Source organism: Sceloporus occidentalis, unplaced genomic scaffold (assembly GCF_023333645.1).
Source record: "Sceloporus occidentalis isolate IW3139 unplaced genomic scaffold, rSceOcc1.0.p SCAF_7, whole genome shotgun sequence".
In the NCBI taxonomy this organism is placed as follows: domain Eukaryota; kingdom Metazoa; phylum Chordata; class Lepidosauria; order Squamata; family Phrynosomatidae; genus Sceloporus; species Sceloporus occidentalis.
In genome coordinates this window covers 20,715,537-20,739,906 of record NW_028316987.1, presented here as the reverse complement: position 1 = coordinate 20,739,906, position 24,370 = coordinate 20,715,537, and positions in this window count along the sequence as shown.

The window sequence follows — 24,370 nt, the reverse complement described above, 5'->3', positions numbered from 1 at the left end:
GCACTCTCTAAGTGATTTACAATCTGTAATCCAATTGCCCCCAACAAGCTGGATACTCATTTTATCAACCTATGAAAGGATGGAAAGCTGAGTCAACCTTGGAGCCCTGGGATCGAACTCACAATCTTGTGGCTGCAGTACCAGTATTTAAACACTGCATCATCATGGCTTCCTCCCCTCCAAATGATGGGTGACTCTCCCCCCAAACACACACACACACAGCCATATTTTGTTTGAAATGAGGTCAGTGCTGTGGCACGTTATCAGAACATTACTGGAGAACATTTGTACTTTTCCTGAGATTTTGTCAGATCCATATGCGTGGTTCTGTCATGATGATATGATGTAATCATGATATGATGGTAAGTTGACATAGTGATATAGTGTTATGATAGATGCTGGTTTATTGAGAGGGGAATAAGAATTTTGTGGGAAGCCAAGCTTGGGAAACAACGGGAGGAGGCAAATGTCTGGAGGCAAAAGAGATTTGTGGTTTTATAACCCTGATGATCGGAGCTGTAAACCAGAAATGCTCTTCTTCCTTATGTGCAATTGAATGCTAATGCAGGAAAGAAAGGGGGAACCATGAAATGTCACTTTGATGTGGACTAAAGACTTGGGATAATAGCCACGGTGGGAGGCTGGATAATGGGAACCCTTAAGTATGATCCAGGAGGAAAACTTTTCAGTTCTGACACAAACCCTGGACGGAGGAACTTCTGTTTCAATTCCTAGAATAAATCTTTTGTTTAAATCACATGCTGGGACTATACAAAAAGTGGCTCCTTTTTGAGCCCTGCAAAGGGTGCGATAGCCACTTTGCTGCAGTTTGGTGGCGCTCCTTCGGCGGTGTGTCATCTGCACACAGCACCAGAGGGGCACTGTGACGCTGCTAGCCGTGCGGTGCAATGCGCAACATCACGTTGCCCTGGAGGCAGAGCCGGGGCGTGCGCCATGGAGACGCTATGCCCCGACTCCACTCCAAGCCAGCCCAAACTGTCATCTGAACTGCCAGTTCTCTTGGTTATTGAGAAGTGAGGGACTGTGCAGACTGCCCCTAAAGCAGTGATGGCGAACCTATGGCACGCGTGCCAGAGGTGGCACTCAGAGCCCTCTCTGTGGGCACACCCACCATCGTCCCAACACAGACTTCACTAGAGTTTGTCATTAGAAATCCAGAGGGACGTGGCACTTTGCAATAAATAAGTGGGGTTTGGGTTGCAGTTTGGGCACTCGGTCTCTAAAAGGTTCTCCACCACTGCCCTAAAGGTTGGTCTGTAGGTGCCTCCATTTTTGCCAGATTGGGGCTGCAGCAACTGCATGCTGCAAACCTGATCCAGCCTTTCCAGGGTGTGAAAAGGAGCCACAAAAATCAGGTTCTTTTGTGCCCTGGAAAGAACGCGATAACCACAGTGCCATGGCTATACGGCACTCCTTCAGCACTGACTCTGCATGGCCCATGGCATCACTGCACCCAGGAGGGTGGAGCCAGGGCGTGCATCATGGAGATGCTATGCCTCAACTTTGTCCCCAACCCAGCCTTTCAGGCCAGTGTGCCCAGCCCCTGAGTCCACTGATCCTGACAGATTTATCCGAAAGCTTGGAAGGCCATCTGACCAAGGATAATGGCTGCTTAGGACTCCTGTCTGAAAGCTTGTATCTCTTTATATGAGGCACCTTAAGATCCTTGGAGGAAGGCTTCTTCATGGTGCCTGCACCATCACAGGCTTGTATGGTGAGGACATGGCAGACAGCCTTCTCAATGGCTGCCTGCAGGTGGTGGAATTCCTTCCCTTGGGATGCAGAGCTGGTTTTCTCCCTGCTTTCCTTTCACCAACAGATAAAGACATTTTAAATTAAACAGGCATTTGATGATTAAGGGGACACACACAAGATTTTCTTAAAGGGGGCTGTCCTGCCAGCATTTTTTCTTTATTGTTTTTTCCCCAGTAATGTTCTACTGTTTCAAATTGTGTTTTACAGGATAGCTTATTTAATGGGTTTAATATTTGTATAATCAGGTTTTTAGCTGTATATTTTTACTATGTTGTAAGCTACCTTTGATCCAATGTTGGGTCAAAGGCAGATATTAAATAAATAAATAATACAGTGGGGGATGGGGTGAGGAGGAGGAGAACAGGACTTGGTGAGCAGCTCCCTGCAAAGGGGAAGGTTATTACAAATCAACCTTTCGGGGGTCACTTTGTGACTGTTATGAATGTGGGTCTTCCAATCTGCAGGAGTTTGTTTTCACAGATGGAGAAGCAAGTTTGAAATATCAGCACCATGACTAGAATTAAGCATTGCAAAGGACCAGTCAAATGTCACGAAACAAATTGTTTAGTGCTTTGATTTATGCTGCTGAGATGCAAAACCCTGGGCTTAAGGTAACCTGGTGGTGGTGGTGGCAGTGGAGGTGGGGATGTTTTAGAGATCAATGTGAGCAGCTTCTCAGTATCCCATTTCATTATTCATAAGCAGTCCTGGCCTGAGAACAAGGCAAGATAAGGCCCCAGTTTAATTCCTGCTGATGCCATGCCTTTTCATCAGCTCTGCAACCAGAGCTTATCCTATATCAGCTCTTCTCAGTTGCTGCTGAAAAGAGTTCAGTAGAGGAGGGGTCTTTTTCATGCTAGTGAAGGGTCCACTCTGTCCCTGTCTCTCACACTAAAAAGAAGCAATTCAGGGCCTACTGTTTCTCACTCAAACCTTATCCCTGTAGTTTCCACAAGGTCCAGGCAGATTTCTATTAATAGTAATTTACTGCCAAGAGCCAGTAGCATTTCAGCATCTTTGAGTTGCATATAAATGCAAGCAGTACTTGCTTATACAGGTTGAATCTCCATTATCTGAAATTCCAAAATCCAAGATAGTGACACCTTTGCATTCTGTTCGCTCTATGTTCACAAACTTTGTTTCCTGCATGGAAATATTATAAATATTATGTATTAAATTACCTTCAGGCTATGTGTATAAGTGTATATGCAACATAAATGAATTTCATGTTTAGATGTGAATTCTATCTCCAAGATATCTCATTATGTATGTGCAAATATTCCAAAATCCAATCTTTTAAAAAATTCAAAATACTTCTGGCCCTAAGCACTTTGGATAAGGGAGACTCAACCTGTATAAGCCCATCATCCTGAGGAAACCTAGAGGCAGGAATCCCTGGTTCTTTCGTGTCAGGGGTGCGTTCTGTTCTGAGTGTTATTCTTGACTTTAAGGGAGTAGTCCAGTATGTTGAATTTATGAAGAAAATAGTTTCAGCATCTTGTATAGCTCCTTTAAATACCAAGAGTAAAATCCATTGCACCACTGGAATGGAGGCCTCTGCTGGAGAGGAAAGAAATGATCTCACTATAAAGAAAAGTAAGGCCTGTTACAGACAGCCAAAATAAAGTTGCTTCGAGTCACAGTGGAGGTATGGTGTTTCAATGATGCATGTGTCCTAAGAGTCCAGAAGCCACACCAAAGCCACACTCCAGTCCTTAGGGTTGGAGCGTGGCTTTGGTGCGACTTCTGGACTCTTAGGATGCATGCATCATTGAAACACCAAACCTCCACTGTGACTCGAAGCAGCTTTATTTTGGCTGTCTGTAACAGGCCTAAGAAACTATCTGAGGCTGTACATTTGCTACTAAAAAGGGAAGGCAAAGCCATCTAGCCTATGGGACACAACCTCTAGGAAGTTCTCCTGTGTAAAGTGTACCTGCCCACATAGGAATAACAAAACAACATTGAATTAAAAGAACAACATTGGAACAAGTGGCCACCCTTCTGCAAAAGAAAAAAAAGCCATGCCCTTGAAGTCTGGCTAGAGGCTTAAATTTCCTCCCTTTCTCTGATGGCTCAAGCCATTGCTCTTAATCTGAAAGTTTTATCCAGGGTTCTGCTTTCTCGCACAATGTATGCCCTTGTGCAGATTTGCCGGTTGGCCTTTCTCCATTTAGCCCGCTGCTCATGGCCAATATAACCCCCAATGGATCAGCCAGCTTGGAAGCAAGAGAAATCCTGCTATGTTCCTGCAGTACAATGAGTAGTCCATATACAAGAATGTAAATCCCTGATATTAGTGGGTAAAGAATGTGGCCAGCATGAGTGTCCCTGTGGTGCATCTGTGAATGCAAAAGCACATGGGTATTTTCCCCACCATGTGTCTGAGGCTAAAAATGTCTCCCATGTCTCCTAAGCTGAAGGTGGCAGAATCATTACAAAATGAATTTTATAGTTGTAGATTATGTGTGTCATGTACAAGATATCCTTACTTCAGAAATCCAAGCTTCAGTAGTAAAATCAAGAAAACACTATTCAGAAACCAAAGATGTTACCTGAAGACATATGTTATCAGCTCTAAGACATGAGTGGAAGCAAAGTATAGTTAAAGAACATAGCAATTCAAACTTTGAGAGGGCTTACACTCACCCATAGATACATTCAGCATTAAAATATTAGAAGCAAGGAAATCATATATCTATATGCTATGCCAGAAAATCTGAGGGACTCGGATCCTGACAATGTGTTTAAATATAGGGTGCCAACAAATACACATGGCACAATGAAGTGAGAGGGGAAAGGGGAGGTGTAAAGAAGGACAGTGTAACATTGGACAGTGGGACAATAAAGGAGGATGTAGAGGCAAGTCATAGCTAGCAAGAGGGTCAGTTTGAGGAGAGGCAGTCACACAGCCTATGGGAACTACCAGTACAAAAATGTCCCAAGGGTGAGTACTTCCAATAGTTTCCGTTTCCACGCACTGCATTCAGAGAAAAGCACCAGGCAGAGTGGGGCATTTGAGCTCCAAAGACATTTTGACTGTTCTGTTTTATGTTTAAGTAGCAAATAGAGGCATTTCTTCAAGTGCCCTGCTCATTCTCAACGTATTTTTTATGGCCGAGGATAAAAACCATGACAGTGGAGGCTTTTGGCTACATCGCTTCTTTCTTTTCTTCCTTCCAAAAATTATTAACACAAGAAAAAGGAAGGAGAAGCCCTGGAGCCCTCTTCCTTCCTCTTATTTTTCTCTGTCACATCATTAAAGGTTCAGTGAATCTCCAATTAAATCTCTATGCCTGCTGTCCCCAGTTTGATTGATAGGTGTCCTTGAATCAACCTCGGTAGGACACAGGGTTGAACTAATCCCCTCATGCACACAAGCTCTCTCTCTCTCTCTCTCTCTCTCACACACACACACACACACACACACACTCCCCCTCCCTTCCACCAGCAGCCATCAATTATTAGGCGCTTGTCATCATTACCCTCACGTGTCAGCTCATGGAGGAGAGAATTTGCCAGCCAAAAAGAACAATGGAAAACATGGGTTGTAAAAAGAAACTTGAACACGTAGCAAAAACCAAGAATTCAGCCACTTGTAGTGAAGGGGTGAATTCCCAAAATGGGGCTATAAACATAGGAAATGATGAGTCCATTTCCCTGGCTCCCTTTGTGATTGCATCCAGAACTTTGCAGAGTTCTAAAACAACCCAGCCAGGTCTGTTCCAGGATCACAAAGCTTGGCAGTGGATCCCTCTGCAATTACCCTTTCTTTTTGCCAAGGTACCATGATTCCCCAAAAATAAGACACTGTCTTATATTGATTTTTTTCCTCAAGAAGACAGACCATGGCTTATTTTCAGGGAATGTCTTATTTTTATTAAGTATGGTACAAAGATCTACATTTATTCAAATACAGTCGGCCCTTCTTATACACGGATTTTTTATACACGGATTTAAGCATACACAGTTTGAAAATGTTCCAAAAAAGTATAAATTTACCTTGATGTTCCATTTTTTATTAGGGACACCATTTTGCTATGTCATTATACTTAATGGGACTTGAGCATACACGGATTTTGTTATACACGGGGGATCTTGGAACCAAACCCCAGCGTATAACAAGGATCCACTGTATAGTTAAGTTTTCTTCTGGAACATGGTCATAACTCTCCAAACCCAGAATTCCATCCTGAATTTCTTGTGACTCCATTTCCTTTGGAACCATTGGCCCTTATCTTTCCACTCCCTTTCCACCCCCTTCCATTCCACACCAGGCCTATCACTATGTCTTATTTTTGGGGTATGGCTTATATTGCACAAATGCTTAGAAATCCTGCTACAGCTTATTTTATGGGTATGTCTTAGTTTGGAGAAAACAGGGTAGTTGCTTCCTGGGATTGTTACAACAGGACTTGACCCCAAAACATAGAGCGCTGAGGATTATACCATCACCTCCGTCCAGTTTTAAATTTTTTAAGTTTAATCTCTTTTTATGGGTTGATCACTATTTTTATGATTGGGGTTTTTAAATTGTAATGTTTAAGTGTTGGATGTTTTATTTATACTGTTGGAATCCGCTTTGATTCCTTTGTGAAAAAGCGGACTACAAATAAATATTATTATTATTATTATTATTATTATTATTATTATTACCCTATGAATATAATCATAGGAGGGGCATCACCCTGGGACTCTTTCATGTGGTACACTTATAGTGCTATTTTTCCACTTCAATTGCTATGGCAAAATCTTACAGAATCCAGATGTTTGCTCTAATGCTTCACTGAACTATAAGCCCCTGGATTCCATAAGATGCAGCCATGGCAGTTAAAGTAGAGTCATAATGCTATGTGTTGTGTGAAATGGCATCTGGCTCCAAGCATCCCTAGACGAAGCCATACATACTCATGAGATGTTGCTGTAAACAAAGCCCCAGAGAGGCCTAAGACAACCTCCATCATCTCTGAAAGCTGGAGAAAGGGGAGAAGAAGAGGGAGGCACAGAAGCAGAGGGATGGCCTAGGGACATCTAGACCCCATCACACTTCCTAGAGCTGGCAAACAACAAAGAGAAGGATAATACTAGGTGGTGTAGTTCCTGTCCAAAATCACTGGAAATAGAATCAAGGAGTCTGTATGAATACTTTGTTTTCCCCCAAAGATAGGTTAACAAATAGCTGACATCAGAAATTATGGTCAATAAACTCCACTTTTGTGGCCATAAAGCCCTTGACAAGCCCCTGAACACTTTCCCCCTCAAATCCCACCTTTAATGAAAGAATCTGGCACAATTTGGGGGGAAGTTTTTTAAAGCATGCCAAACCATACACAAATGTGGCAACTTGCCCTGCCTTACCCCAAGAATCCCCAAACATCTGTCTTCTGCTAAAGCATGGCAACAAATGTGAAGCCGAAGTGAAGCATCATCATTTCCGATACACTGGGAAGTATAAGTGCAGATCATGGAGAAAACAGAGAGAATTGCCCCCCACTCACAAGCAGTTATCCACCCCTCCAATACTTGTCAGTGAATTTATAATAAAATTATAGTATTTTTTTAAATATCAACTATCAACAACAACAATTTATTACGGCATAGAGCCCGTATAAAAATACCATAGTAACCAAGTATCCATGTAGACAAAATACAATGTCCATACATATCAGCGAGGGATCAAGAATGGCATAAAACTCTCTGTCATGTGTCAATTGAAAAGAGGATTATAAAAATGTTACAAAAAGATTTCTTTAGCATAATCATTTCAGAAAATTATAATATCAAAAGCATAAAAGTGTGTATGTGGGTGCATATGTATTTAAAGTGTACTTGTAAAATAAGTTAAGACCAAACACAATTTAGAAAGGCAGACCAACATTTAATAGAAAAAAAAAACTATAAAGCTTAATGAGAATTTGCAGCATTTAAAAAAAACAAGTTAATAGGAGTAATAGATCAAAGTCTACAATATTTGTACAAGAAGCCCTATCAGATAATGTCAGAATTCTGAAACCTCATCATCATAATCTAGAAGAAGCCTAAAGTACAATTCCTTGTTATGGTTAACTGCCTTCAAGTTGATCTTGACTCATGGTAATGCTATGGATGAGATACCTCCAAGACATCAACTGCTCTGCTAGGGTCCTGCAGGCTCAAGATGGTAGCTTCCTTGAATGAGTCTATCTATCTGGTATGTAGTCTTCCTCTCTTCCTACTATCCTCTTCCTTGCCTTGCATTATTGCCTTTTTTAGTGCATCCTGCTTTCTCATGATATGGCCGAAGTATGACAGCCTCAGGTTAGTCATCTCCGTTTCCAGGGAGAGTTCTGGCTTGATCTGTTCTATTTATTTATTTGTCTCTTTGGCCAGCACTGTTCTCCAGCATCACATTTAGAATGGGTTGATTTTCTTTCTATCCAAATTCTTCACTGTCCAGCTGTCATATCCATACATGATAATGGGCAATGCTAATTTTAGTGTTCATTTTTATAACTTTGCACCTGAGAATCTTGTCTAGTTTTTTTCATAGCTGCCCTTCCCATTCCTAGTCTTCTTCTGATTTCATGAGTGCAATTGACATTCAGTACCTCCAACATCACAAATAAATTTCTTGTAATAACATTCATTAGGCACCTAATCAAAAATGCACAACGCCATCAGAAAGAGGAAAAGATACACTGGCACTGCCAATTTGGAATAGAACAGATGTTTAAAACAATTTTGGATATCCTACAAACATCCTATAAATTATTCAGAACATCCTATACATTAAGAATGTTGTTTTCTTGAGTTTTTGACTACCCAATAATCTCCAAGTAGTGTGCAGGTAAAATTTTGTTTGAAAGTACACAAAACAATAATGAACACATAATAAAATCAGGATCAAGGAACAAAGATAATTTAAAAAAACAGTAAAGACGAAATATCACAAAGATCTAAAAGCACTACAACAGTTCTAAAATAGATGGAATTGTTTAATCCTTTTTTAAGGGGGGGAATTGTATATATTGTAATTTTTTAAAGGTTATACGCCGCTTTGATTGTGGAAACAAAAAGCGGGATATAAATTAAAGTTTTATTATTATTTATTATTAAAATTTCTTAAATTTTAGGATCAGTGAGCTGACTTTACTATGGCATCTAATTCAAAGATGTGGGGAAGCAGAGAAGTCATTGTCTCAAGTTTCACTGCTCTGTTAAAGCTTGCTTCAGTTTTTCTACTATTGTCATCAACAGAGATAGAGAATATATCTGATGATAAAAGATGTTCCTTTTTCTTTCTTTTTTTTATAATGGTCAAAGCATATCAGCCATTTTATTGCTCCCTCCAAAAGTGCACATGTTTAAAAAAATTATTCTTTTTAACTATGCAGGTGCCTTGATCTCCCATTCTATCAAACAGTGGCCCTAAATCATCTCCTTGTTTCCACCTTTTCCCTACATTATAGCCCTGAACTTTAAAGGTCACTTCTAAGTGTAAAGAGATAACATTATGATCCTCTTGACAAACAGACCTATAAATCAGATGCTCAAATAATCTCTGGCAGTTCTTCAGTTCCCAGGATAAACTGTAATGGTAAGTCTTGGGCTTGTGCAGCTGATCATTTATATTTGTACAAGTGAAGCACCATCCTGCTTAGTGCTCTATTTTACCAGTCCAACATAACCACAGTAACATTTTGCACTTTAAAAAGAAAGTGGCAGTTGGTAGAGGGTGAAGAACATATCAGATGAGCTTAATGTGCAAATGCAAGTGATATTTAGATTTCTTGATAATGGCTTTCTAGAATATTAAGAGTGAGAGCATTTCTGTTTTGGTGCTCTGATGTTTTGGTCAGCATGTAAACATCTCTGAGAATTCAATGAGGTTAGACAAATGGGGTTGAGTGAAGTAAAAAAAATAGGTAAAGGTTTAACATTATTGTCTAGTCATGTCCAACTGTAGGGCGCAGTGCTCATCTCCGTTACTAAGCGAAGGAAGCCAGTGTTGCCAAAGACGACTCCAGGATCATATGACCAGCATGACTAAATGCTGAGGCACATGAAACACTGTTACCTTTCCACCAAAGTGGTACCTATTTATCTACTTGCATTTTTACATGCTTTAGAACTGCTAGGTTGGCAGAAGCTGGGACTAGTGACAGGAGCGCACTCCATCACATGGTGCTTGGGTCTCAAACTGCCGATCTGCCAATCCTGCAATCATCAAAGTCAATGTCTTAACCACTAGACCACTGTGTGCCTGAAGTACTAGGGATATCTTTGTTTCAAAAAGGACATACTTTTTTGCAGCATAGCATTTATACTCTGTGATTTGCAGCCTTCCTTTCTTCTGAAATACACAGGAGTGAGCTCCCACCACTAGTCCCATGCCTCGGCATTTAGTCATGCTGGCCACATGATCCCGGAGTCATCTTTGACAACACTGGCAGAATAAAATATTTTGTTTCTACCCAGTGCTAAATTCTACATTTGCAACTGTCAGATCCCCTCGTACCTGGCACGCATACTGGAAGCCAAGCAAACCAAAGCCAATCTTAGAGATAAAAATAAAGAAAAAAGAAGAAAAAAACACAAGTGCAACTGTAGAAAAGCAAGCAAGTGTTGGTGATTAACTTAAAAAAGCAAAAACTGTGATTTGTGGTACAAAGGACCACTGGCTTGAGGGATGTGGCAGGACAAAGAGAACCAAATCTGGACGCTAGAATTGGGGGGGGGGGGGGAGTTCAGAGAGGTTCCTTACTACATTTGACTATGTTACTGTTAGTGGACTCTGCACCAATGGTACTCTACGTGGTGTTCCCTGGATCAGTGCTTGTCCATTTGCTATCAGCTGCTAGTCTCTGGCAAGTTTCCAGGAAAGAAAGAGACAATTGCAGTCAATTGACATTTTATTTAGTACTGGTCCCTGGCACACTACAGGATAAAAATTGCCTGTCTCCCACATCATGATAGCTCTGAAAGCACTTCTCTAAAGAAGAGGAGCTGTACAGCAAATGGGAGACAGATTGTCAGTTATCACAAGGGGAACCCAGGTGTTACCTACACCTATTGATCTATCTAATGCAGAGGGAACTGACCCTAGTGCTTCCACTGTACAACCATGGCAGACCACCCCCTCCCATTAATGGCTAAAATGTACAACTAGAAGTGACTTCCAGTTGCAGTTTCTGGGACGGGAGTTAAGTGACTTTGAGAAGTTTGGGGGGTTTTTTTGTTTTGTTTTGTTTTGTTTGCTTTTGGCCCGTTACAGACGGGCACCCTATGATGGACTCAGTCCGTGCTAGGGTTAGAAAGGGGCGTCTCTTCCAGACACCCCTAACCCTATCATGGACTGAGTCCGTAAAAAATGGCAGCCGCCATTCTACACAGCCGCTGCCATTTTGACGTAGCGGACGTTCTGCGTCCGCACATCACACAGCAGAAGTGACGCCGCGAGTGCGTGACTAGCGCCTCACGACGTCTCTTCTGGGCCACAAGAAGGAGCGCGATTTTCGCGCTCCTTCTTGGCAGTGTCCAGGAACCGCGCCGTTTGGCTGCTGTGGTTCCCGGATGCTGCAAGCGGCAGCGGCGGCAGACTGCTGCTTCTCAGCGGTCTGTAACGCGCCTTTTTTGGGGGTTTTTTTGTTGTTGTTGTTTCGTTTTTGTTTTAATGAATCTGCCACTCTTGGAAGCTTCCAGGAGCAGTGATTAGATATTTAAGAGAATTTCCACCCAATCAAATATGAGAGTATGGGGGCTTTGGAGGTGACATGACCAGGGCAGCTAAGGAGTTGTAGCATATACAGGCTGCAGACCACACCTTCCCTGGTTTAGTGGATGGGAACCTTCCAGAACTGAACCATGTCTGATACCAAGGGTCTATTGCCAATTTAAAAGTTTTCCGTTCTGCCTTGCTTTGCTATTCTTTGTATTAGTCATCTTTCAAAGGTTTTCTGGCCTCTTCTGCATCAACCTGACTGCTGTCATCACACAATCAATCAACTAACCAATCAATCTTTATTTACAGTGAATGGACCCAACAAAACCATATAAAATAGAATGGTCATATAAAAATACAAATAATTTGCATAAAATTAAATTATGTTTACAGTGTTACATAGATGCAGGTGCAATATTGTTGGAGTACACTGCCCCGTGCCCACTTGCTTGGTCCTGGCACACATGTGATGTATGTACCAGAAGATGACTAGCCATGCTAGCCAACCCAGCCCAGTGAGAAGCAAACACCAAACTGCCAGCTTACCAGTTCAAGATTACACAAATGGCCAGGAAATTCAAGGAGAATGGATGTGAGGGTTGTCCTTGCCACTGTTATCCCACATTTGCCTCAGTCTACCTGGTGGTAGGACTAACCATGAGCCTAAAAGAGTGGTAAAAGAAACTCTGCATCTACTAAATCCACCTTTCTACCTAAAAAAATAATAGGATTGGAGTTCTGTCTCATATAGACTATGGTAGCTGTAGCCTGCTCCTTCCTGCATATTGTGTACTGAGAATGTTTTAAGTTCACAATAACCTTAAGGAAACTCTGTCCAGCTGTGATTTGCAAAAGCCAGACATGTTACCTACCAACCATAGGCACCTCACATTTCCTTGCTGCTCTAGGCAGTCTCCATTCATTTGTCGTGGGATTTCATCACAGACAGTTGCGTGATCATCCAACATCTTTCACTTTAATTAGACCAGTTCTGGTCTGTCTTCCTTTCCTGCTGTTTTTGATGAGCCCCTCCTGCAAATTAATCAAGAAATATCTAAGAAGATAGGAAACAATTACAATGCAATTCCTTGCCAGGGTGATTAAATCAACGTAAATTTGCAATTCCTCGTTCAGTATGGCTGCTATCAAAGCCCAAACTTCACTTTAGATGTAAAACATGTCTCATAAGCACCCTGTTGCATAAATTAACCCGCCTGATTTTTAAATAAAAAGAGTGCAGTGTAGGGAAGCTGTGGGCCCCAGGGTGTATTTACTGGGGAGCATTTTATCAATCAGCAATTATACCAAATAGAGTGGAACGAATCTGCAGTAACTGGGTACACTCAATCCAGGAAGGGTTTGGCAAAGAGCAGCCACTCCTGATGAAAAGGACTCTTCAGAATGCTCACTAGCTGCATATATTCAGCATAAACAACAGGTATTCTCCATGAGAAAGCAAACCTAGATGTATGTAAGAACGTATAGATGATCCTATCTGTATTTATTTGTTTATTTCAGACTCTTCTCCCATTATGTGACCCAATGCAACTTACAATACATGTTAAAAGCACAATGGCTAACACAATATGTAATACAAAAGTTTAAAAACCAATAACCAGCCAATCCAATTAAAACATTAATTTAAAGCAATTAAAACCCCACTCAGAACACAGTAAAAAAAATACCGCACAGCCATTAAACAGCCTTCTGCCCCAAATGGTTAAATAAAATTGAAATAAAAATTGGGTCTCACTTGGGAAGGAGTTCCATAAGCTAGGAGCAGCTACTGAGAAGGCTGTCCCTTGCCCTCAGCCGATGTGCCTGTGAGGGTGATGGGATCAAGAGAATCCCCTTCCTTGAAGTTTGTAAGGCTCAGGCAGGCTCATATAAGGGCATATCTAAAGCCAATATCATATGTCACAGACCTAGCACCACCACCGAGAGATGCTTGAAATCAATTTTCCAAGGGTTTCCCAGGCTCTGGAGCAGTTGTAATGGGGAAAGGAATGACAATGGGGAGATGGCTTCTCCTAGGCCTAAGAGGGGGCCAAATAAATGGCAGAAATGTGCCTCCCCCCCCCCACACACACACACACACACCAGCAGGGAGAAAAGAGGATACAGTTAGCCCTCCGTATCCACAGATTCTTTAGCCACGGATTCAGCCATCCACAGCTTGAAAATATTTTTAAAAATTATAACTTCTAAAAAGCAAAGCTTGATTATGCCATTTTATTTAAGGAACACCATTTTGCTATGCCACTGTGTATAGTAATAATCAAAAATAATTAATAACAACATTTATTTAAAATGCACTTTTCATCAAAGGTCAGAACAGCAGACATATATAATCAAAGACAAAACAATAAAACAAACACTATCATATACTAAAAATGAATTAAAATATAATGGGACATGAGCATCCATGGATTTTGATATCCATGAGGGATCCTGGATACCAAAGATACCAAGGGCCCACTGCATTTGTTCAATGCGCCACCTGGCCAGCAAACTTGCTGTATAGGCAGCAAGCAAAATGATTGCACATGGGCTGACTACTTTTCCACCTCATCTCCTGCTTCCAGCAGGCCACTGCCTAGAACATAGGTGGGAAAGTTATGGTTCAAAGAGTGCAGGTGATCCCCCACTTTTGTGGCTCCTAAAGGTCTCCCCAATACATTTAAAAAAAATCAACAAGAACTCCAGATTTTTGCCCCCAAGCAAAGCAGAAATCCTCCCAAACCCATGAAATATGCAAAAAGTCCTCAATTCCCACCCCTCTCGCAAGCACCCCACAGAACTCCATGCTATCCACATATACCTCTGTTTTATTTTGCAGCCACTATCAAAATGGCAACATGAAAAAGCATGATGTCTTATTACAGAGGAAAATTGGCCCTACATCATTGCTCAGCCCTAGCCTAAAGGAGAATAGTAAAGACAATGTAGGTTGTTGAGTGGATTCAGAATTTATCAAAAATTCATCATACAACTTCTATGCATTGACAAAATTAGATTTTAGACTAATAATGGGCTATGTTCTGCTAAAGCATTCAAGCTGCAGTTGGACAGCCATTTTGCTGGAGCTGTTGTCATTGCACTGAGCACGAGATTGGACAAGATGACCTTCAAGAAAAATTTCAGTTTCAATATCTGAGGTTTCTTCTTCCACCCAGCCACCCACAAAGAAGATTGTTGGTTATTGTTTTAATACACAGTCACAATATCTGATACATATCAAGGGGAATATGTTCACCACCAACCAACCATAGTTCTATATAAACCAATCATAGGCCCGTTCTGGACGGGCACATAGTACGCGCGGAGCGCATGCTAAGGTTAGAAAGGGGCATCACTTCCTGACGCACTCCGTGCGCACAAAATGGTGGCACCCTATACAGACGGGGGCACCATTTTGACGTAGAGGATGCTTAGCGTCCGCACGTAGCATCACGAAAATGACGCAGCGAGTGCGCCATTGGCGCCTCGTCACGTCATTTCCACAGCACAAGAAGAAGCCCCATTTTGACGCTTCTTTTTAGCTGCACCGGGAAGCCTCGCGGTTTGGCCACTGGGCCTTCTCGGCGCAGCTAATAATGGCGCAGGCAGAGTGCCGCTTTTGGCGCTCTGTAACGCGCCATAGTTCTATATATAAACATTATAAGCTTTATTAAACACTTGTTCTACCTCTATCTCATTCACCAATACATAAAAATAATTCTGTCTTTCATCACATCTTTTATAGAGAAACATAAATTGTGCTGGGGGAAAAATAGCTTTTGAAAAGAGTTTACCTACTTAATAAACTGGCACAACACAGTTTCTGCAGCAAGACGATCAGTCTGATTTTAGTGTTCATGTTCCTTCATTATCAGACATCATATGAATGCAGTTGTTGCTGCCTTAATCACTCCAGGAGAAATGAGTTCTAATTATTGGAAATGCAGTATCTCCCTTTGACATTCTCAGACACTTCTGAAACCAGAATCAATACTTCCTTTTGTCATAAAATTTTGGAGGTAACAGGGAGCACTGGTATACAAATGCTTTAAAAGGCTGGTTAAAACATCTACAAGAACACAAGGTGATCTCCTGCCTAAGTGGAGGTGAAGTTTTGTCTTTCATCTGAATGTCTTTTCTAAATATTCTCTTTTGACACTGGTGAAGCATAAAACTCTGAACTAGAAAGTGATGCTTGCTTGAAATCCAGATTCCAATCATCATCACCATCATCATCTTTACATCTATTCTGCCTTTCTCCACAGACTGGGACTCAAAGTGGATTACAATGATTAAAAAACATTGTTAAAAATCCACAAAATAAAACAGTTAAAACAATTAAACCATTAGAAAAGATGGCTCCCCTGCAGCCAACTTGGGTGCTGTTCACTTTAACTAAGGAGTTTATCGCATGGGACTTGGAGAACACGAATGGAGTGGAATAGAAGAGAACAGGAAGGGAACTGAACAGAGAGAAAACGCATGTTATCACATGGGAGAATGCCGCTGATGCTGCCGGGAGTCCCCAATCCGTTCTCCAACTGTTCCACAGCAGCTGATTTTGAAGGACTCCCATGCAATAACATGCGTTTTCCCCCTGTTCCATTCCCTTTCCATTCCCTTCTGTTCCCCTCCATTCATGTTCTCCAAGCCCCATGCGATAAACTTACAAATCAAATCTAGTTTATTTACCTCAAGCCAATGGTCTATGCAATTTTAGCAAGTGTAGTACTGTACATATCAACAAAGATGGTCAGGTTTTTGTGAAAGAAAGCTTGTCTGTCATTACTGATCCCTGGCCTAGATAGTTTTGGTTTGATGCAGCAGGACCATGTTTATATTCTTAGCAGAGAATATAAAGAATTTTCTGTGTCTAGTAGAAAATATTCTGGAGAGATTGTTAGAAGAGTTCTTCTTTCCCTCCTCAACAAGAGCTTATATTGTTACAATTAACACACGGAAATGCTCAGTTTGAGTAATAGCTCATTAAAAAGCATTAATTTCAGGCAGCTCTTTAGAACAGCGGAAGCTGCTAAGCAGTTAATGAAGAATCAAATTATTCAGATGCACAAGCACAACAGGATGGTAACTAAAAATACTATTACATAGATATATCCCCTAAACCCTCTATCTCTGGGATTGGCAAAAGAATGGCTTTTAAAATCATGGCTGATGAGGGAAGGATTAAACTTCCCCTCTCCACATGATGTGCGTGGGGGGATCCCAAACTGAAATTGCTCTTACCTGTCCAAGTGGGGGGAAAAGTAGAGGCAAAGAAGAAACTGGTACCTCCAACTTTAACGTAATGTATAATTTGGCCCTTACTCTAAGGTAAAGCATATAAGATTTCAACCTACCTGAGAGTTAAGTTAGATGTCATATTAAATATATACCCTCAGTTTCTGTTTTACTAACCTAAATACACAGCTTTGCAGAGATGAGAAATTAATTTGTCAATCAATTTGTTAGGTTAGGTTATTGATTTGCTCAATTATTCTACTGATTTCTTGTAACTCACTAGGTTATCCAGCTTTTGCTCCCACTAAATATATGCTTCAGTGAGTTAGGTCACTTGAATTTTTTAGGGTGGTGCCTTTTCCTATGTTGCATCCATTGGGATTAGAAGAAATGCACCACATAGGTCTGTTGTTAAGCAGGCTAATCTGTATTTCTTTGGGGAAACAGCGTGGGTGAGGGTGGAGAGAACTTTCTGAATCCCAGGTCAGAGTAGAAGAGCTCTGTTTGTGGATCAGAAGGATCCGCACTATAATGGTGATGCTGTAGAAAAAAGGTGGGCAACATGGCCCTGCATATGTCATATTTACATATTTACAGAATGTAAGATTAATAGAATCTGGCATCTTAGTGAAGACTTGTCTGGTGGTTCCTACTTGAGATGCCAATGTAATCCAACTCCCACCAGCCCTGGACAGGATAGTCTATGGAGATAAATGTTGAATGTCATATTCTAGCAAAAGATAGAAGACCTCAAGATAAACATATGCACAAGATGGGAACTAGAAGAATTGAAATTAGCTGCCCATGCTGCCGTTAGATGAACCAACTGGCAATTCCCAGGAATATTGTGATTCCTGAAACTATTGTTATAAGCACATCAATGAAAGAGTGGTATCTGTCCCAGCAAATCAGTTATCTGGCCTACTGGTTTCAGTGGCATTCACTTGAGGGGGAGCTTTCAGGTTGCACCCGCTGCAGTCCATTATTTCACAGAATTGTGTTTGCATTGACCTAAACATTATTTATTTATTTATTTATTTATTTATTTATTATTTCCAAAATTTATATCCCACCTTTCTCCTACAATGGGATTCAAGGTGAGTTACCATGTATTTTAAAAAGACATTGCTAAACCACTGATTACAAAAGTTTATATTATTTTAAATACTACCAACATTAAAAGATAGATTAAAAACAGTAAAAATCATTAAACATTAAAACAGCACACCACATTACTCAAATAAAATCTACCCACCAAACGCCTTCCTAAATAATGTCTTCAGCTGCTGGCGGAAAGAGAACAGGGAGGGGAGCAACCTGACCTCCTGTGGCAAGGAGTTCCACAGTCTGGGGGCAGCCACAGAGAAGGCTCTTTCCTGAGCCCTCACCAACAGCACCTGTGAAGGTGAAGGGACTGAAAGAAAGCCCTCTCCTGCTGATCTTACTACTTGGGCTGGTTTGCATAGGGAGATACAGTCCTTCAGATAGTCTGGACCAAGCCATTTAGGGCTTTAAATGTCAAAATCCACATCTTGAATCCTGCTTGAAAACGGATCAGTAGCCTGTGTAGCTGTTTCAGCAGGGAAGTGACATGATCCCTGCAGCCAGCCCCAATCAACAGCCTGGCCACAGCATTTGGCACCCGCTGCAGTGTCTGAGCAGTTTCCAAGGGCAGCCCCACGTAGAGCATCTTACAGTAGTCCAAATGGGATTTAATCAAGGTATGTGTCACCATAGCCAGTTTCAACTTCTCAAGGAATGGACACAGCTGGCACACTAAACATGACACAACATTCAGAGTGGGCTAAACATTGTTCATTGTAAGTGAAGTTGTTTGTTTGTTTGTTTGTTTTTTGCTTTCTCCATATACCATTGAACAATTTCTAGAGGTAGCCTTTTACCTCATTAATATGGATTTTTAAAATAAATGCATTGAATGACTTTTGCGGTATTCTTTGGACCCCATGGGAATTCTGCTGTATTTCACAGGATAAAAATGTCCCATGTGTTTGGGAATGCAGAGAGACAATTCCCAAACACATTCCACTTTATCACACAAGCTATCACAATCCTGTTAGCCAAACTCTTCAAAAGTGCAATGGTGCTACTTCTGTCCTGGCCTCTGCCTTCCTCAGACCAGCACCCATAGCCCTGCCACCCTGCCCTAACCCCTTCCCAGCATGCCATTTGGTCTGTGTTTATTTTTATTTAGCGTGCATTTGTACAATCATGGCAATATTGTCCCTACAGCTGTCATCTCAAATAGATGCAGTGGCCAGGAGTGCTAGGTGCCAACTTCGGTTGATACACCAACTGTGTCCCTACCTGGACCAAAGGACCTTGATATCTAGTTTAGATTTCTGTAATGTGCTCTACATGGTTTTACCCTTGTACCAAGTTCAGAAGCTTCAATTGGTTTAAAATATGGCAGCCAGATTGGTCACCGGTACATCTAGGTATGACCATATAATACCTGTGTTAAAATCTCTTCACTGGTTGCCGATCAGCTTCCAGGCACAGTACAAGGTGTTGGTTATCACCTTTAAAGCCCTACAAGGCTTGGGCCCGAGTTACTTGAAGGAATGCCCCTCCCTACACAATCCGCCCCACACTATCAGAACATCCAGGAAGTATTTACTAGAATACTATAAGACCAGGCTAATGACATAGCGTTCACTGCTATGGCCCCTAAATTGTGGAATAGCCTACCGGAGGAGATCTATTTTATCAACACCTTAGATGCCTTTAAGAAGGCACTTAAGATGGATCTCTTCCGGCGGGTTTACCCACAGAACGTTATATAGGAGATTACTAAAAATGAAATGGTCCACTTCTAACTATGATTGTATGATATTGGATGATTAGATGATGATCTAGCTATTTTATTGAACTAACGTTAGCATGTTATTAACTATATTTTGTACTGTATTGTATTATTTTATTAATGTATTATTATTATTATTATTATTATTATTGGTTAAAAAATAAAGAAGATTTTTTTTAAAGTAAGAAAGGCCCAGTACAGACGGGCCCCGAATGACACCCTCATCATGTGCGAGGGGCGCCTCACCCACACTCCCTCACCCCTCGCACGTGACGAGGGTGAGCTTGCTGTGCAGCGCCGAATAGACATTGTGCATAGCGATGACACCTCCAGATGGAGTCACACAGCAGTGACGTGCTCGCACAGCCGCCAGCTGTTTGTGGCGGCACAAAAAGGAGCCGCTTTTTAGTGGTCCTTTTTTTGAGTAGCTGCACCGTGCAATTTGGTTGCTTGGCGCGGCTACATAGCAAGGAGAGGTGGCTCCCGGCTGCCTCTTCCTGGTGTTCTGTACCGCGCCAAAGAAAAAGGGCCTGGTTGGGAATAGCAAGGAGGAGCAGGAAGAGGGGGAGAGGAGCACAATCACACCCACTCACATTGCACAATTCCTGCGTATCAGAACTGCTTCGAGAGGAACATGTCACACTCTCTCAATAATGAAAAAGCAGTGTGAGTGGAGGGGGGCACATTAACAGGTTTTGCCAATCAATGAAAAGGAGCACTTCAGCTGCAGATGAACTACAGACCAGCTACCGGACAGACACAGCATCATAGCAATAGCATTTACATTTCTATACCACTTATCAGTAAACTCAGCACTCTGTAAGCCATTTATCTTTATCTTCTGTAAGCCAATGGCCCCCAACAAGCTGAGTACTCATTTTACTGACCTACAAAAGGATGGAAGGCTGAGTCAACCTTGGAGTCTTTTTGTGAAGCCCCTAACAAGAAATGAATTTAAACTTTGAAGGAAAAGTGCTGCTTTACTTATCTAGAATTAATGGTCTTGTGGGGTAAATTTCAACCCCAATAACAAAATTGTTCTTTCCAAGAGAAAATACAGTCCGTCCTCACCTTACGCGGGGGATCCGTTCCGGATCCCTTCGCGAAAGGCGAATTCCGCCTATGCTCGAGCCCCATTGGAAACAATGGGGCTCGTGTGCAGCGGCGCGGGTGCGGGCGGGGCGCAACGGGCGCGTGCGCCCATTCAATTGAATGGGACGCGCTGCCCCTTCTGCCCCACGCGCACGCCGCGGCTTGAGCGCGTATGCTCAAGGCCGCGTATGGCACGCCCGCGTATGGCGCAGGCGCACTGTATCTAGTCTCTTGATTCAGTTGTTGTTGTTGTTGTTAAACTCAGAATGAAAGATTAATAGAAGCTAGCATCTTAGTGAAGACTTATCCAGTGGTGTGATACTTTCCTACTTCAGATGCCAATGTCTAACAAGGAAATAATATTTTTTTTAAAAAAATGTCTCAGCCCAACTTGTGAACAACTGTAGTTTTGAATGATAAAAGATCTGGCTAATTTCAATTGGACAGACACTTTTACAAAAGAGCTTACGTTCTCAGTGCTGGAGAACAAACCATAAGATCTGTCCTATATAGGTTCCCCACCATGCTGCAAACTCACCGAGTCCTCCTCAAAATTAAGGAGCCTATCGCAGCTGCTGACTTTATAAAAAGGAGCAGCCAAGTACTGCAATCCTTTCAATACTTTTTACTGGAATTTGGCTCACCTATGGATCTCACTAGCATTTCTCTATGGCCACATTAACTCTGTACACTTATCCTAATCCATGCACTTTGCATTTCCTCACCAGCAGTAATTGAACAGAAATGGGTATTTCCATCCACATTGCTAGAAACTTTTGCTTTTGTCTAATTTCTTCAACAGTGCTTGAAGAAATCATGACAGAGCAGCTGTAAGCAACTCCTGCAGATTATTAATATGTGTTACTTCATGGCAGCCTCTCCTAAGGATGTAATTCTATGATACATATTTGAGTTAGTTTCTCTTGCCGCCATTCTGTATGACAGAAAGCAAGGAACTATTACTGTGAAATTGCCTTCAGCAATTCCGTGCAGGAGGCAGCAACTGGCTAATAGTTTCTTCAGACAGCCTTGGCAGATGTGCCAGGTTTCTATGCAACTGTGCACCGTGTGTCGGTGAAATGCCCGAGATACTCCTTTTTATTAATGTCCTGAGTTGTAATTAATCCATAGCACCACTGGATAATGTCAGCAGCACCATATGGGCTATGCATGGTTTTCAAGGACTAGCTATTCAGTGGCAAATCCAGAAAAATCACTGCTAAATGCCCGAGAGCAATGCACAGAGCCAGCAGGGGAGGCAAGATAAATTAAACAGGCTTTGTGTCTTCATGTTCATCACTCAGTAACTGCAGGAATGACCTGCAGGTGTGAATAAAACATCACAGATTTCTCTTCCACCCCTACCCCATCCTGGCCATGACCCATATTATGGAACTCCCTGCACTAAAGGCTTGCCATTTTGGTGTCCAGCCCTGAGTATCTTTCAGAAATGTTGCTGTCTGTTTCTTTGGACTGGTCTCTGAAGTATAGAGCTGGAAAGGGTGGGAAATGTTCAATGAATTAGTTGACCTTTGGTCTTGTCGGTTTGGTGTCCACCCCTGAGCATCTTTTAGAAATCTTCTTTTCTGTTTCTTTGGGCTGATCTCCAAAGAAATGTTCAACGAATCAGTTCAGCTTTGCTCTTATTGGTTTAAGGTGGTAATGGAGTGGATGAGAAAAAACAAACTGAACTGAATCGAGATAAGACAGAGGTACTCGCAGTTGGGAACCCTAAGCCAGGTACAGGGATAACTCAACTGGTCCTGGACAAGATCACACTCCCCTTGAAGGACTGTGTTTGCATCTTGGGAGTGCTCCTAGACTCGTCGCTTCTGATGTCAAATCAGGTGAATGCAACAGTCAGGAGTGCTTGTTATCAGCTTTGGCTGATATGCCAGCTGCGTCCTTTCCTGGAACCAGGGGGTCTAGCAACAGTAGTACATGTGTTTGGTAACCTCACAACTCGATTTCTGCAATGCATTCTACATGGGGCTATCCTTGTACCTAGTCCTGAAGCTTCAATTGGTTCAAAACATGGCAGCCAGATTGGTCACCAGCTAGAGGTGACCATATGACACCTATTTTGAAATCTCTTCACTGTCTGCTTATTAGTTTCCAGGCACAGTACAAGGTGTTGGTTATGATCTTTAAAGCCCTTCAGGGCCTGGGTCCAACTTATTTACAGGATCACCTTCTCCCACATAACCCATCTGCACATTAAGGTCCTTTGGGAAAAACTTACTGTAGCCAATAAAGACCAGGTTTGCTGCGGTTACCCAGAGGAGTTTCTCATCGGCCGCTCCCAAATTATGGAATGGCCTGTCAGAGGAGATCCAAAACTTCACCAGTCTTGACAGCTTTAAAAAGGCTGTTAAGACAGATCTCTTCCAACAGGCCTTCCTGGAATAACTCATTCGGTCACCCATTGATATGTTCTGATATAGAATACTCGTTGTACCCATCTCTTTGTATTGTCTGATTGTTTTAATTGTTTTAATATTTGGATGTTATTTTATTGCTGTATGGGAATTTTAATTATTGGGCTGGTGGGAGGGTAATGGATTTTATTTTATAATGTTGTACTTTATTGTACACCACCTTGATCTGATGGAGAGGCAGGATATAAATAAATTTTATTGTTGTTATTATTATTATTATCTTTTGATACCTGCCCTGAACCTTCTCTGGAAGGGGCTGCTACAATCTAAATGTTTGTTTTACTTTAATACTCAATATGATTGCCATGCGGGCATTGTGGGTCATGCAGTGACCTGAATTACCTCATGGATCAGTCTTTACCACTTGCTGTGTTTCCTTGGCTGTAAGTGATCACAAAAAATGATACCATCAGCTTGGGGGCAAACCATGTACTTCATCCAAGCAATGACTAGTTGTATGTCCTCAGGTCAGATCAGACTTATGGTGACCCTATATAGGGTTTTCTTGGCAAGATGTATTCAGATGATTGCCACTGTCTTTTTTTCCTGCAAGGCCAGCTAGTGGGTTTCCATGATTGATGAGGGGGTATTTCCCAAAGTACTAGTCCAACACTGAAACCACAACACCACACTGGCTCTCATGGTAGCATAGTACCTGGGGTCATTTTCCATGATGGAAAACATGGTTAAAGTCAAAATTACTAACTAAACAGAGGCCTGTTATAGATTGCCAAAAAAAAAAGCTGCTTCGGGTCTCTTTGGAGGTATGCTATTTAAATGATGCATGGGTCCTAAGAGTCCAGAGGTCATGCCAAAGCCACACTCCATTCCTAAGCACTGGAGGGCAGCTTTGGTGCAGATTCCAGATTCTTAGGATGCATGCATCATTTAAATAGCATACCTGCAAAGAGACCCGAAGCAGCTTTATTTTGGCAGTCTGTAACAGGCCAGAGTGTTGCTGGAGAGGAATCAGCAGGTCATACAAAGGTTCTGCCTTACAATATTTTTTAATTCTTTGATAGTATCAACAATCATATACATATACATGTAGAGCCAGCATGGAGTAGTGGTTTGAAGGTTGGACTGTAACTCTGAAGACCAGGGTTCAAATCCCTGCTCAGCCACAGAAACACAGTAGGTGACCTTGGGCAAGTCGTGGTTTCTTAGCCTCAAAGGAAGGCAAAGGCAAATCGCCCACTGAACAAATCTTGCCAACAAAACCCTGTGATAGGTTTACCTTAGGGTGGGCATAAATTGGAAAAAATTTGAAGACACATAACAACAACACTGGAATACACATAT